General features: G+C 45.3%; 1 pseudogene; it reads left to right on the top strand.

Moving 5' to 3' along the window:
* The first annotated feature begins 1917 nt into the window (after positions 1–1917).
* Positions 1918–10995, top strand: LOC149972858 (uncharacterized; annotated as a pseudogene).
* The last annotated feature ends 1810 nt before the right edge of the window (positions 10996–12805 follow it).

Here is a 12805-nt window from a genome sequence, read left to right as displayed (position 1 = left end):
GCTAGCCTTAAATAAGGACGCCCATCAGGAAAACATAATAGGACACAGGTGCAACTAATAAGACAAAACAAACAGAAAAGGGAAAAGGGATCGGTGGCGGCTAGTAGGCCGGTGACGACGACCGCCGAGCACTGCCCGAACAGGCAGGGGAGCCAACTTCGGCAGAAGTCGTGACAATAACGGACATTATCGAACAAAACAAACATTTATTGTGGACCTGGGATTCCTGGGAGTGCATTCTGATGAAGATCATCAAAGGTATGGGAATATTTATCATGTAATGTCTGGTTTCTGTTTACTCCAACATGGAGGCTAATTTTTATATTTTTCTGAGCGACGTCTCAGATTATTGCATGGTTTGCTTTTTCCGTAAAGTTGTTTTGAAATCTGACACACTGGTTGCATTAAGGAGAGGTATATCTATAATTCCATGTGTATGACTTGTATTATCATCTACATTTATGATGAGTATTTCTGTTGAATCGAAGTGGCTATGCAAAATCACTGGATGTTTTGGAACTAGTGAATGTAATGCTCCAAAGTAAACTCAGATTTTGATATAAATATGAACTTTATCAAACAAAACTTACATGTATTGTGTAACATGTGTAACAAGTCCTATGAGTGTCATCTGATGAAGATCATCAAAGGTTAGTGATTAATTGTATCTCTATTTGTGCTTTTTGTGACTCTGGCTGGAAAATCTTTGGCCGGAAAAATGGCTGTGTTTTTTGTGGCTTGGTGGTGACCTAACATAATCGTTTGTGGTGCTTTTGCTGTAAAGCATATTTGAAATCGGACACTGTGGTGGGATTAACAACAAGATTATCTTTAAAATGGTATAAGATACATGTATGTTTGAGGAATTTTAATTATGAGATTTCTGTTGTTTTGAATTTGCGCCCTGCACTTCACTGGCTTTTGTAAAATCATCCCGTTAATGGGATTTCAGCCCTAAGAGGGAACCCCATGTTTTGGAGGAACAGATGCAGTCTGGGTGGAAGCAGGGCAGTGTTCGATTACGTCCATGCCTCTGTCTATAGTGCTTCAAAAGTTCTGTTTGTTTGAATGCAGCAAAACTGCAAATCTTACATTGCATGTGCCGCCTGATCCCTGCGGAATTAAGATACAATCAGTTATTTGTGTGTGTGTATATAAGCTTAAAACATTATTACTAACACATCCCATATGTTATCTCATTCTAAAATAAGGAAGACACACATTGTCACAGGCCCTACGAAATACTTTTCTGTGGTAACTTTTTGTTGTCTAACTTGTTCAATCATTTGGTTTATTTAAAAATACAGTATACAGTTGAAGTCGGAAGTTTACATACACATAGGTTGGAGTCATTAAAACTCAATTTTCAACCACTCCACAAATTTCTTGTTAAACAAACTATAGTTTTAGAAAGTCGGTTAGGACATCTACAAAAAAATTGGGGAGGGCACACAGGTTGGTCGGCGAAGTAGAGGGGCGAGTTTGAGAGCGAAGAGGAGTATTGGGATAGACTGAGTGAGGAGTATTGTGAGATAGTTGAGGGGAGTGATGAGGTTTAGTGGATGGTTTGGTGTCTGGAGCAAGACAGTCGCTGTGAGGAGCGTGGGACCAGTCAGGCACCATGTTTTGCAGAGATACGCAATGTGTCTCCAGTGCGCATCCACAACCCGGTGCATTCTGTGCCAGGTCCTCGCACTTGTCGTACGAAAGTGAGCAGGAAGGGTTGTGCCAGCTCAGCGCTCCTGGTCTCCAGTACGCCTCCTCAGGCCAGGATATCCTGCGCCGGCTCTACGCACTGTTTCGCCAGTGCGCCTCCACGGTCCAGTATATCCTGTGCCAGCTCCATGCACCCGGCCTCCAGTGCGTGTCTCCAGCCTGGTACGTCCTGTGCCTGCTCCACGCACAAAGCCTCCAGTGATGATTCATGGCCCGAAGCCTCCAGTGATGATCCATGGTCCGGAACCTGCAGTGATGAGCCATGGCACAAACCTCCAATGATGATCCATGGCCCGGAGCCTCCAGTGATGATCCATGGCCCGGAGCCTCCAGTGATGATCCATGGCCCGGAGCCTCCAGTGATGATCCATGGCCGTATCCTCCAGTGATGATCCATGGCCCGGAGCCTCCAGTGATGATCCATGGCCCGGAGCCTCCAGTGATGATCCATGGCCCGGAGCCTCCAGTGATGATCCATGGCCTGGAGCCTCCAGTGATGATCCAAGGTCCGGAGTCTCCGGCAACGATCTATGGTCCGGAGTTCCCGACGACGATCTACGGTCTGGAGTCCCCCGCGATGATCTACGGTCCGGAGCCTCCGGTGGCGGTCCACGGTCCGGAGCCTCCAGCGACAATCCACGGTCCGGTTCCTCTGGCGACGATCCACGGTCTTGTTGTTCCGGTGATGATCTGCGGTCCGGAGTCCCCGGCGACTATCTACCGTCCGGTTCCCCCGGAAACGATCCACGGTCCGGAGCCTCCAGCGACAATCCACGGTCCGGTTCCTCTGGCGACGATCCACGGTCTTGTTGTTCCGGTGATGATCTACGGTCCGGAGTCCCCGGCGACTATCTACCGTCCGGTTCCCCCGGAAACGATCCACGGTCCGGAGCCTCCAGCGACTACCCACGGTCCGGTTCCACGGAAGCGGCGGGATCAGCGAGCGGAGCGGGGTCTACGTCCCGAACCGGTGCCGCCACCGAGGCTAGATTCCCACCCGGACCCTCCCCCATGGTTCAGGTTTTGCGGCCGGAGTCCGCACCTTTGGTGGGGGGGTACTGTCACGCCCTGACCTTAGAGAGCCTTTTTATTTCTCTATTTGGTTAGGTCGGGATGTGATTTGGGTGGGCATTCTAATTTTTCTATTTCTTTGTTGGCCGGGTATGGTTCTGTCTATCGCAGCTGTCTATCGTTGTCTCTGATTGGGGATCATACTTAGGCAGCCTTTTTTCCTAGTTTGTGGGATCTTGATTTTGTTAGTTGCTGTATAGCCTGCAGAACTTTATGTTCGTTTTGTATTTTGTATTTCTTTTGGTGTTCATTTTAAATAAAAGTAAGATGTTTGCCTACCACGCTGCACCTTGGTCTAATTCATCCATCAACGAACGTAACAGTAGAGCTCCAAGACAGGATTGTGTCGCAGCACAGATCTGAGGAATGGTACTGAAAAATGTCTGCAGCATTGAAGGTCCCCAAGAACACATTGACCTCCATCATTCTTAAATGGTTTGGAACCACAAAGTTTGGAACACAAAGACTTATCCTAGAGCTAGCCACCCGGCCAAACTGAGCAATCGGGACGGGGATATCTAGTCAGTTGTAAAACTGAATGCGTTCAACTGAAATGTGTCTAACGTATTTAACACAACCCCACTGAATCAGAGAGGTGCGGGGGGGCTGCCTTAATCGATATCCACATCATCGGTGCCTGGGGAACTTCATCAGCTCTGGGAGTTAATCCAGCAACCTTTCATTTACTTGCCCAGCGTTCCTACCCGCCAGGCTACCTGCCGCCCCAGTGGAGAAGGGTTTTGGTCAGGGAGTTTACCAAGAACCCGATGGTCACACTGACAGAGCTTCAGAATTTCTCTGTGGAGATGGGAGAACCTTCCAGAAGGACAATCATCTCTGCAGCACTCCACCAATCAGGCCTTTATGTTAGAGTGGCCAGACAGAAGACACTCCTCAGTAAAAAGCACATGACAGCCCACTTGGAGTTTGCCAAAAGGCACCTAAAGGATTCTCAGACCATGAGAAACAAGATTGAATGCCAAGTGTCAAGTCTGGAGGAAACCTGGCACCATCCCTACAGTGATGCATGGTGGTGGCAGCATCATACTGTGGGGATGTTTTTCAGCGGCAGGGACTGGGAGACTAGTCAGGTTCGAGGCAAAGATGAAGAGAGCAAAGTACAGAGAGATCCTTGATGAAAACCTGCTCAAGATCGCTCAGGACCTCAGACTGAGACGAAGGTTCACCTTCCAACAAGACAACAACCCTAAGCACATAGCCAAGACAAAGCAGGAGCAGCTTCGGGATAAGTCTCTGAATGTCCTTGAATGGCCCAGCCAGAGCCTGGACTTGAACCAGATCGAACATCTCTAGAGAAACCTGAAAATAGCTGTGCAGCGACGCTCCCCATCCACCCTGACAGAGCTTTGGAGGATCTGCAGAGAAGAATGGGAGAAACTCCCCAAATACAGGTGTGCCAAGCTTGTAGCGTCATACCCAAGAAGACTCAAGGCTGTAATCGCTGCCAAAGGTGCTTCAACAAAGTACTGAGTAAAGGGTCTGAATGCTTATGTAAATCTTGTTGTTTTTTTACATTTCTAAAAAACTATTTTTGCTTTGTCATTATGGGGTATTGATGAGGGGGAAAAACTATGTAATCCATTTAGAATAAGGCTGTAATGTAACAAATGTGGAAAATATAAAGGAGTCTAAATACTTTCCAAATGCACTGTAAGATTGTTTTTAATGGGGGTAAATAAACATGAATAGCTTTTTATATTATTATATATTCATATTCATTGTTATTTGCTATTTTTTTATATTGCAGGAAAACACATCATATCTAATTTAGGTCGCAGGCTGAAAAAGTTGAAGAACCCCTGCTCTAGTAGGTTTCCACTACACACAGGTCAGTTTCCCCCTTGTATCTAAGTTCACATGCATTCAGTCCCACATGGCACCCTATTTCTTACAAAGTCCACTACTTTTCACGAGGGCCAAGTAGTGCACAATAAAGGGAATAGGGTGCCATTTGGGAAGCAGGAGAGTTACTCCGAGGCATTAGTGTCCTCCAGTGGGCATTTTCAGAGAAGACAAAATAACTAATGATCAGTCTGAGAGAGAGAGAGAGGGGAGGAGCACAATGTACTGTACAGAGAAGACAAAATAACTAATGATCAGTCTGAGAGAGAGAGGGGAGGAGCACAATGTACTGTACAGAGAAGACAACATAACTAATGGTCAGTCTGAGAGAGAGAGAGGGGAGGAGCACAATGTACTGTACAGAGAAGACAAAATAACTAATGATCAGTCTGAGAGAGAGAGAGAGAGAGAGAGGAGGAGCACAATGTACTGTTCAGAGAAGACAAAATAACTAATGATCAGTCTGAGAGAAAGAGAGAGGGGAGGAGCACAATGTACTGTACAGAGAAGACAAAATAACTAATGATCAGCTAACTAAGCTCGCCGTTTCACATCCGTTACACTCACCCCCCTTTTGAACTCCTCCTTTTCCGCATCAACCAGTGATCCGGGTCAACAGCATCAATGTAACAGTATAACTTTAGACCGTCCCCTCGCCCATACCCGGGCGCGAACCAGGGACCCTCTGCACACATCAACTACAGTCACCCACGAAGCATCGTTACCCATCGCTCCTCAAAAGCCACGGCCCTTGCAGAGCAAGGGAAAGCACTACTTCAAGGTCTCAGAGCAAGTGATGTCACCGATTGAAACGCTATTTAGCGCGCACCACAGCTAACTAAGCTAGCCGTTTCACATCCGTTACACGGGCTCTGTAAAGCGTTACAGATTCCACATTAGAGATTTTCAATTCATTTCCGATTGAGCCAACATATGCAGTGTTTACAGTGAATCTCCTTTAAAGCAGGAACATAGCCTTTAAATGTCCATCACGCTGTAAAGCTTTCACCATGCAGATTGAATACAGCACTAAATAATGATATATCTACAGTATGCATAGAAAAAAGTTTTTCTGTTTATTAAACTTGATGTTGAATAAACACTATGTTTTACTATCTTGAAACAATACTAAACCATCACAAAACACTCATAAATCTAGCTTGTCATCTATCATTTCTCCAACACCAGACAAGACTGTGCTGATTTGGCTTGTAAATCTGGCAACGAGGATCAAACCTAACCTGGTTTATTTACAGTCACTAAAGCATGACAGATGTCTGAAATCTGTAACTTCGGCTTGCAGACATTGTGAAGGGGCCTCCAGTAAGACACTGGACCCTCATTAGGGAGGGCAACTGATCAACACAGTCCGTTGCTAAGAGTTGCTAATCACAGCAAGCTTGCGCCCCAAATGGCATCTTATTCCCTACATAGTGCACTACTTTTGACCAGAGCACTATATATGGGTCCTGGTCAAAAGTAGTGCACTCTGCAGGGAATAGGATACCATTTGGGAAGCAATCCTACAGTAAATAAAGGCCCTATGCATTTCAGTTCTCAGCCTTCTCATGTTCTCCATTCAATCACCAAGCAATTTTCCATCTTATGAGCGGCATTACGGCTAGCCTTGCATCTGCTGCTAGAGAATGGCCACATCCCAAATAGCACCCTATTCCCTATGTAGTGCACTACATTTGGTCAAAACCCTGGTTAAAGTATGCCATTTGGGATGCAGAGAAGTGATATAGTCAGGGGGTACAGCGACAGTGCTTCTCTGAGAATAGTAACAGCAACAGGGACCCACCAGCGAGAAGAGAACAGAGGCGTCATTAGCCTCTGGTATGTTCTGCTCTCTTCTCAACAATAAGCTCTTTAACCCCTTCTTTCCATATCTTCCTCCCTCATTGACCTTTTTGCTGCTGGGTTAGGCTTAAATCAAGCAACTCAGAGACAGGACATTTATGCTAATAGACAAAACAACAGGTATTACAGTGTAACACACAATAAGTTTCATAGAACATGTACTTTTCTATGAACTTTCCACATTTCCACAATGTTAAGATCTGGTGCAGGCCAGTGCATAGCTTTTACTTCTCTGATGTACTGAAACCATGTGATACAGGACTGATACACAGCACTAGATGGCAGCACAGAGATTAGGCATGTTGTCTGTGAGGGTTGGTTTGGCTGCACCACAACAGGTGAGACCAGTGCAAAAGCAGCCAGCGTTCTGTAAATATCCCTGACGCAGTAATAAATAAATAAAAGCATTGAATAGTGAAGTAAGCTTTATGCTACATATTTTTGATTGCGAACCCATTTTCACCTCTTTGAGCATCCTGTAAAGATCCAGTGTGACTTACATACTTGTTGCTATAGTTTATCAATGTCTCTAGCAACTGATACATACTACTCTTGATTTTGTTTCATTGTTTGTTATTCATGAGTGTTAAGGCTATAGAAAACCAAAAACGTAGAGGCTATTATTTGATTGGATGGAGAGCCTCTCTTTTCTTCTAACTTGTGACTTGTACAGTATATGTGTGTAAATCCCACTAAAAACAACACAGGATTCCAGACTAAGTCTGAGTTTTACATGAAGTCAGACTTGTACATGAGCCAACGCCAAGTTAGGACCCAGCCCTGTGTGGTGACTGGAGGATAACGTAGTGAGAAGCATCTCGAGGACATCCTTTATACCCAAAGGAATTCAGTTCATTCTTGGAGTGAAAGATAATAAAGTCCCTTGTGGTGGTGGAGGATCTCCCTCCATCCCTAAGCTTAGTGTCAGGTTACCCCTGCCCCCCCCCCCTGTGTAACAGTCTCTCTCTCAATTCAATAAAAGGGGCTTTATTGGTATGGGAAACATGTGTTTACATTGTCGAAGCAAGTGAAATAAATAATAAACAGAAGTGAAATAAACAATAAAAAATGAACAGTAAACCTCTCTCTCTCTCTCTCTCTCTCTTGCTGTCGCTCTTGTTATCTCCACCTTTCTCTTTCTCTTTATCTCTTTATTTCTTTCCCTGTCCCCATCCCTCTCTCTCTCTCTCTCTCTCTCTCTCTTGCTCTCTCAGACACAGGCAAAGGACAGAGCAGTGCTTTGTTTAGCTTGGCCCTGTCTAATCCCTGTCTGGCCAGTATGAGTGACTGTCAAAGTGAGCCACCAGCCCACCAACCCTACAGTGGGCCAGAGAGACATTCATCCCCCTTAAGGAGTCATGCCCCCTCTCTTAGAAATCCCAAGAAACTTTACACCTCTGCAAGGCCCTATAAATAGGTCCCATCTGTCCCCTAGGCTCATTTACACCCACATTCCTTTTGGAGCGCTTGCATGGCTTGGGGATGGGGGTTGGGGGTTGATGGGGGGCCTGGAAGGAGGTGGTGGTGGATGGGGGTAGAGGGGGAGAACAGAACCAGAGTTCAAAAGCAATACAGCACTACGCTCAGCACCCAGCACTCACCGTTCACCACCCACTACTCACCACTCACTACCCACCAGCAGCTACCACCCACCCACCGTCCACCACACACCACCCACCACTCATCCAGCCACAGCCCACCACTCAGCCACCCACCAACCACTCAGCGCCCACCACTCACTGCCCACCACGTACCACCCACCAGGTACAGTATTATGAAAGTCACACCCTTCCATTTCAAGGAGAAGCCCCCCAAGCTGCATACTAGAGGAGGGGGGGGGGTGATGAAGTGAGAGAGAAACAGCGACCTGGGCATTCTAGTCTCTTCTCAGAGAGCTGTATCTCCGCAGCACCCTGAGTCAGATGAAAGAGACTACAGGCATTCTAGCCCCCAACCAACAACCCTAAACAACTAGAGAGCTGACCCTGAACTTCCCTCTCAGACTTCCTTTTAAGCATTCACCCCACTACTCGTGGTCTGAAACCCTGTCCACCTTCTATTGTCCCTCAGCTGTTTACCAAAACAAGGTGCAAATGAATGGCTTTGTTGTAATTTTTATCCCAGATTAACCCTTTAAGGTCTCTGCGGGCGAAACTACCTGCCTGAAGTAACCAACATACATTATGCTGTTGTGAATGTAGCTGAATGTAACTGAATTAATTCAGGATTTTTTTTGTCCTTGCAAAGTGTGCTACATAAGAGCGTTATTGAGGATAGCTGCATTATCCGTGCTACAACTGTTGGTTGTAATGGTGACTCAGTATTAAAAGTGTTGTTTTCTGACAGATGTCAAGGTAGGTATTCTGTGTGCCTTGTACCAGATCACTTACTGTATGTCTCTATTCAGGAATAAAGATGTCAATAGCAGCGTGTCATCAAGAAACAGCTCAGTGAATTGACAGACAGTGTGCTCAAAAGAGCAGCCAAGTTGCTGTCAATGAAATGATTGTTTATCTATGGGATTGCAGAGAATGACAAACTAACTCTTTCTTTGGGTTGGGATGACATGGATACGTGACTTATTCTGTCGGTGTTAAGTTGCAACGTTTATAGAGCGGACGTGGGCTTTGCTAAGCGGCAGTCAGTCCTTCAATGATCTGTCTTTATAGCTTCAGATTAAACCTGCGTTGCTGACTCATGGAGGGGGGTGGGGGGATAATTCCTCAGATCCAGGCAGTGATAGGGTTATTCTCACCTGTTGTCTTTCTTCATCTTACTCAAATAATTCTGACTTATCGTTCATAGGAAAAACATTCGCCCCCACTGCTTTAGCAAAGCATTTTGGGTCTGGGTTCTGATTCTCTACGCTTTATCCCGTGTGCACACGTTCACTTCTCATCATGCATTTAACATCATTGGATTGCTTCAAGCATGGCTGGAAAAGGTTTCCACCAGTTTCCTTGAACCAGTCCATTGCTTTTAAACACATTGAGCGAGAGTGTACAAGTACACACTTTGGGAGAAGAGTCGAGTATCGTAACGTTGCCTGGGATTTGAATACAGAAGCAACGTGTTGACTTCGTAACCTTCAAAGGTGCTCCTGCTGTTTCCTGCTTCCTCTCTCGCACACTGAGGAGGCTCCAGGCCAGGATCATATTCATTATTGCATGCAATGGAAAATGTTTAAATGTTTTTATTCCATTTGGTACCTAATGAATACGACCCTGCTTCCTCTCTCCCACTGTGGGAAGGCTCCACTCTCTCCTCAGTCTTCTCAGAGTTTTTGGCTCCAAGGCCTTGGGGTTTAATTTGATCCCAAGTCGTGCGTCACCCCAGCGTACAGCAATGGAGAGGAACGGAGCCCGCTTGCCCTTTACGGTACATAGGTGCAGAGTAAATCACCACACCCCTTTGGACAACTGATCTCACGTCTTCAGTATGGCTGCCAGGAAGGAGGAGGAAGGAGGAGTCAGCACTGCTTATGAATATGTATCTAAAATAATCCATGTTTACTACTTATAAGATGTTTATTGATGATTAGCGCCTGCCGATGTGATATTTATTTCCAGCCACTTGATTCTTAGAAGGTATTACATATTAGTAATGAACTTTCTAACAGATGGTACAGATTTTTTATTATTTTCAGGTCTTTAAAAAGGTGTCAAAGCATGTCACAAGACATATGTCAATTCCCCCTGAGCAACAATCATACAAAACCACCTCAGTCCACAGAATAAAATAAACAATAATTAAAAGTCTGTGAGGCTCTAGTCCACAAGCCCCCATTTTAGGTATGCGCTGATTTGCAGCTTCTCCTCCACCCATAATAATAAAATAACAGGTGTTCCTCGCTATAGTTTTGGTGTTTAATTACAACCATTTATTTTTAAACCCATTCCACTTTAGTGGACAATTCCACAGCTGAAGGACAGACAAGCAGGGCTACCAAGCCATTCAACCTGCTGTTCCCCTTGTGTACTCTCATAACAGGCAGAAACCATCTTGGGACACCAGGTGTTAGCTACGCTACCTGATGTAATACTGTCAGGGTTTGGGGTAAATTCCATTTAAATTCAGTCAATTCAGGAAGTAAATTCCAATTCCAATGTTTTCTCATAGAGAAGCATTGAAGAAAATTTTAATTTCAGATGTCTGTTTCCTGAATTGACTGAATAGAAATGGAATTGACTGACCTCAACCCTGGTTGCTGTAAACCTGAAGAGGTTTTAAGCAGGGAGGTATTTCCCTTGTCACGTCATTATGAGGCCCTTGTCAGCAGTGGGAGTGGGGGGTAGGTTAGTGCCACGGCCAGCCTCTTGAGACCGATATAGACAAGAGGAAGGAGCTAGAATTTGCTCTGTTGGCCCTGCCTGGTTACTGGCATCGGCAGCTGAAGCTCAGGAGCCCCTTGATCTCTCATCTCCTACTCCCAATACCTCACACATCCCCCAGACATGGAGGATACCCAAGGCTCAGTGGTGACCATAGAGATAGATAGAGGACTCATGTTTTTGTCAGTCTGTGACGGCAAGGGCAGCTTCATTGAGGCTATCTCCATTTTAAAGTAGTCAATTTTCTTCTTCACAATTAGCTACTGCCTCCTGAGAACCCGGTTGGACATGAGGGATCAGCCAATGAAGTTGGAAGTCCCACCCAGTCGACTACATTAAAATGGTAGACACCCTCAATGGCGCTGCCCATTCTAAAATTTCCTTTTGGCCTTTATCATTCTCTATGGTGGTCACTCACTCTATGGTGGTCACTGACCCCCCACCTTGGCCTCGCCACCCCATGTGGGGTCATTCAAAGGGAACTGGCCACTCATCTCGTGCTCTAGTCTTGGGTGACTATGGCCCTGGTCCAAAGCAGTGCACTATATAGAAGTGCCATTTGGGATGCATCCCTAGTCTTGGTTCTGAGTTTCAAGATTACTACCCCTGTCCTTTCTCCTAACTTTTAACACCAGAGCACAGACCAGTGAGGTGAATCGTCACTCCATTCACAGCCAGTTAAAATGTATTGATGAAACCCTCTTTCAGTGCAGTAAGACAGTGTCGGAAAAATGTAATATTCAATCTGAATGAGAAGAGGTACAGTACAGAGATGATATTGGGATGAATTAGAGGGATGTTTTCATGAATCAGAAACTATGACTATTTGTTTTGAATCTACTGTGTGCAGGGCTGGCGTTATCCTTTTGGGGGCCGTAAGATGGGAGCCCCCCCCCCCCCGTGTGAGCATACAGGGCAGATCAACAGGCACAACCAACGGACAGGGTGAGGGGTGGTGAACTTGACAACGACTTGCGAGCGGTGGGTTCCGAACAACAATGACAAAAAATGTACACAAAAAATATATATTTGGGGGAAAGTTATACCACTACCCAAAAGGGCACTTTGGAGACTGGAAGGGCAAAAGGGCAGGTAGAGCCCTATCTGAGCATGTGCCTGGATAGCTGACCAGACTAACTACCAATCTAAAACATTTTGCTGACATGGCTAATTGAGTGTCTGTCATTGACTGACATAGCAAGAGGAAAACTGCTGATGCACAATCACATTTCAAAATTGCACCTGGTGTATTCTACTATTCTTACTCTCAATAGTAATTTGAGACCCGACTGAGTCCCCCCCAAAAAACTGCTTATGTCGCTTATGCCTGGAACCGGTACTGTGTGTGTGTGTGTGTGTGTGTGTGTGTGTGTGTGTGTGTGTGTGTGTGTGTGTGTGTGTGTGTGTGTGTGTGTGTGTGTGTGTGTGTGTGTGTGTGATGAGATGAGATGAGATGAACAAATAGTCTATGATAAGGACACCTTTTATGAAGTCCATACAAACATACTACCATAATCTAAATTTGCACATACTGGTAGCTTACTTGTGTAACCCACTCCCCCATTACCCCCTCGGGTCAGCAGCAGGAAGTGTCATGCCACTGTCATTAGGCCTACTACAAATAGAAACAGTTCCTTTAAAAAAGGATCTTCAAGTGATTTCTACCAAGTAGAGTAAACGCCTTCACATGATCATTTCAATAACCCATGGATCCCGACAGTGAAAATATGATTTCACTGTCCATCTTAGAGAGATACAGTATGAGACGTCACCGACTGTGCGATTGTATGTCTCTAACTGTGTGTGCGTGTTTCTGTGAGGGCGAGAGGGATTTGTCTAGAAAGGATACAGCTTTTGTCAAAATTGACTTTTTGAAGTAGGTTTAGTTGAATGTATGCAGCAGGTTAGGATAATTAACATAGCAGGTTAGGATAATTAACATAGCAGGTTAGGATAATTAA

This window comes from Oncorhynchus mykiss, chromosome 22 (assembly GCF_057628025.1).
Source record: "Oncorhynchus mykiss isolate SJ-2025 chromosome 22, ASM5762802v1, whole genome shotgun sequence".
NCBI lineage: Eukaryota > Metazoa > Chordata > Actinopteri > Salmoniformes > Salmonidae > Oncorhynchus > Oncorhynchus mykiss.
Note: the sequence above shows the minus strand (reverse complement) of the source record. Positions and strands in the feature narration are given on the sequence as shown.